Genomic DNA, 4,111 nt, shown 5'->3' with positions numbered 1-4,111 from the left:
GAGTTATTTGTATCATCGATAGTCACAGGTGAGGTGCCGGAAGACTGGAGGTTGGCAAATGTGGTGCCACTGTTTAAGAAGGGCGGTAAAGACAAGCCAGGGAACTATAGACCGGTGAGCCTGACCACGATGGTGGCCAAGTTGTTGGAGGGAATCCTGAGGCGCTGGATGCACATGTATTTGGAAAGGCAAGGACTGATTCGGGATCGTCAACATGGCTTTGTGCATAGGAATTCATGTCTCAGAAACTTGAATGAGTTTTTTGAAGAAGCAACAAAGAAGATTGATAAGGGCAGAGCAGTAGATGTGATCTATATGGACTTCAGTAAGGCGTTCAACAAGGTACCCCATGTGAGATTGATTAGCAAGGTTAGATCTCAGGGAGAACTAGCCATTTGGATACAGAACTGGCTCAAAGGTAGAAGGCAGAGGGTGGTGGTGGAGGGCTGTTTTTCCGGCTGGAGGCCTGTGACCAGTGGAGTACAACAAGGATCAGTGCTGGGCCCTCTACTTTTTGTCATTTACATAAATGTTTTGGATGCGAGCATAAAAGGTACTGTTAGTAAGTTTTCAGATGACACCAAAATTGGAGCTGTAGTGGACAGCAAAGAGGGTTACCTCAGATTACAACAGGATCTGGACCAGATGGGCCAAGGAGCTGAGAAGTGGCAGATGGAGTTTAATTCAGATAAATGTGAGGTGCTGCATTTTGGGAAAGCAAATCTTCGCAGGATTTATATAATTAATAGTAAGGTCCTAGGGAGTGTTGCTGAATAAAGAGACCTTGGAGTGCAGGTTCATAGCTCCTTAAAATTGTAGTCGCAGGTAGATAGGATAGTGAAGAAGGCGTTTGGTATGCTTTCCTTTATTGGTCAGTTTATTGAGTACAGCATTTGGGAGGTCATGTTGCGGCTGTACAGGACATTGGTTAGGCCACTGTTGGAATATTGCGTGCAATTCTGGTCTCCTTCCTATCGGAAAGATGTTGTGAAACTTGAAAGGGTTCAGAAAAGATTTACAAGGATGTTGCCAGGGTTGGAGGATCTGAGCTAGAGGGAGAGGCTAAACAGACTGAGGCTGTTTTCCCTGGCGCATCAGAGGCTGACGGGTGACCTTATAGACGTTTACAAAATTATGAGGGGCATTGGTAGAATAAATAGGCAAAGGCTTTCCTCTGGGATCGGGGAGTTCAGAACGAGAGGGCATAGGTTTAGGGTGAGAGGGGAAAGATAGAAATGAGACCGAAGGAGCAACTGAATCACGCAGAGGGTGGTACGTGTATGGAATGAGCTGCCAGAGGAAACGGTGGAGGCTGGTACAATTGCCACATTTAAAAGGCTTTTGGATGGGTATATGAATAGGAATGGTTTGGAAGGATATGGGCTGGGTGCTGGCATGTGGGACTAGATTGGGTTGTCATAGCTGGTCGGCATGGATGGGTTGGACTAAAGGGTCTGTTTCATGCTGTACATCTCTATGACTCTATGATTTTGTCTGGCAGCTCAACTTTTGTCTATCTATTCCCCAGGGTGGAGGAAGTCCAAAACTAGAGGTGTTTAGGCTGAGAGGGAAAAGGTTTAAAAGGGACCGAACGGGGTAACTCTTTCGCACAGAGCGTGGTATGCATTTGGAATAAGCTGCCAGAGGCAGTGGTCGAGGCTGGTAGAATTACAACATTTAAAAGGCTTCTGGATGGAGGTATGAATAGGAAGGGATGAGAGAGACATGGGCCAAATGCTGGCAAATAGATCACTAGGTTAATTTAGGAAATGTTGTCGGCGTGGACCGAAAGGTTTGTTTCTGTTCTCTGCAACTCCATGACTGTATTTCTACATATTCTGAACCAATTTCACAAGACTAGGGATAGGCCATTCCAAGCTTACCGGCTGTCCTCAATTGTGGCCTAACTCTGCAGATTTCAATGCAGGTTTCAGAAAGATGTCTGCAGCTTTTTTTAAACATTTGAATGTGCTTTCAGACATTATTGATGTTTCTGAATACATCATTTTAGCTATTCTCAATGTTAAAGGTCAGCCATTTCTCACGCTTCCCTTCCCCACCCCCACCCCAGGTCGCCATCACCATCCATTCTCTCTCTATCATTAGAAGGGGTTGATACAGCGATCAAAGAGGGCTCGAGGAACGAGAAAGGACGGGGGAGGGTACTCAGAGTGAGATTTGACCGGGGGCGCAGAGTCTGGGGGAAGAGAAAGAGAGAATATGGGTAGGAGAGCAGACCATCGAGGGTAGAGAATGCATGGGGGTACACAGGGTGGGGGCAGACAGAGAGAATGTGGTGAAGAGGATTGGGGAGCAGACAGAGAGAATGTGGTGAAGAGGATTGGGGAGGAGAGAGAGAATGCGGAGTTGCAAAGTGTGATGTGAAAGAAATTGGTTCCAGAGTGTGGGGAGAGAGAATGGACGGGGCAGTGGGTGGGGAGAGAATGAACGGGGGCAATGGGTGGGGAGAGAATTCATGGGGCAGTGGATGGGGAGAGATTGGACGGGGAGCAGTGGATCAGGACAGAATGGACACGGGGCAGTCGGTGGGAAGAGAATGGACAGAGGTCAATGATTGGGGAGATAATGGACGGGGATAGTGGGTGGGGAGAGAATGGACGGGGCAGTGGGTGGGGAGAGAATGGACGGGGCAAAGGTTGAGCTGAGAATGGACGGGGTAGAGGGTGGAGAAAGAGAGCAACAAGGAATGGCAGGAGAAGGTGGGGGAGAGAAGGTGGGAGGTGAGAGAAAATGAGTGTAAGGGAAGGGACTGGATTGGGGAAGGCAGAGGGTGGAGCGATAAAGGGAATGGATGGGGACAGAGGGTGGATGAGGGACTGGACAGAGGGCAGAGGGTGCAGAGATAGAATGGACGGGGTGGGGAGAGTGGCATGTGTAGGAGAGAGAGAGAAGGGATTGGTAGGTTAGGGTAGAGAGAGAGAATGGACAGGGGATGCGATGGGTGGCGGTGAGGGAATGGACAGGGGACGCTATGGGGATGATTGGATGGGGAGGTGAGAATGCATCCCACCCACTCCCAGCATCCCCTTCTCTGCACATGTGCAGTGCAGACTTTTCTGAATGACACGAGAGACGAGTCTGGAACACTGTGTGAGTGCAGTCACCCTCACATCCTGGCATCAGCAAACCACTGCCTTTCTGATTTAAAAACTAAATAACGATGTGGGCTATACACTAAGGATGGCGAGATGTGGCTGAGAAACTGAACAGAGGGTCAGCACTTTCAGGAGAGGGGAGCTGGGCAAAGGCAGGAGGATGGAAGGATGAATTTGGGTTGGAATACATTGAAAGGTTTAGGAATTGAGAGACAGAGATTTCGGTTAGAAGAAAGAGAAGGCTGTTCTGTGCAAAACAAAATTTTCTCATCCTATTTTCTATCTTGCACTGACAGCAGTGATCTGTTTTCTCAAGTTATTAGCAGAGGAGGATTTGCTTTTCAGGCATGGACAAGAAATTTAGTCAGGGCCTGAATATCAGCAGTGTTTGAATCCAGGAGGGGAAATGTTTGTCTGCAGGAAATGATTTCAAATATCAACATGCATTGAGAATCCCCGTGAATACACGCAGCCTGCGTGGGAGTACTCAAAGATTCTAATTGCGGAGAGAACTTTAATTTTTCAGCGAAATGTGGACCATTGTTCTCGCTATAGACGAGCCCTTCATTGGATCGTTGAATCTGCCGCCTAACAACGACCCCTGCCCCGTGGAAACTCTATGGAAGCAAATTGAATTCCTCAAACTGATTGGAGTGTCACCAGGATTGGGGAGAAGCCAATTGATTGCCGAGAGCTGGAGAGGGGATTCCTCGCAGCGCCAGGGACCTGGGTTCAATCCCACGCTCACAGTGACTGTGTGGATTTTGCACTTTCCTACCCCTCCCCCACCCTCTGTCCGCGTCGGTTTCCTCTGGGTGCTCGGGATTTCTCCCATGTTCCAAAGTTGTGCAGGCTAGAGTGGATTGGGCGTTCTAAATTCAGGGATTAGCTGTGGGGTTATCGGGTGGGTCGGGGGGTGGGGGTATGTTCTTCGGAGGGTCAGTGTGGACTTGGTGGGCCAAACAGCCTGTTTCTATAGTGAATCCCCCAACGTG

Source organism: Chiloscyllium punctatum, chromosome 36 (genome assembly GCF_047496795.1).
Source record: "Chiloscyllium punctatum isolate Juve2018m chromosome 36, sChiPun1.3, whole genome shotgun sequence".
Classification (NCBI taxonomy): Eukaryota; Metazoa; Chordata; class Chondrichthyes; order Orectolobiformes; family Hemiscylliidae; genus Chiloscyllium; species Chiloscyllium punctatum.
This window is presented reverse-complemented; position numbering follows the sequence as displayed.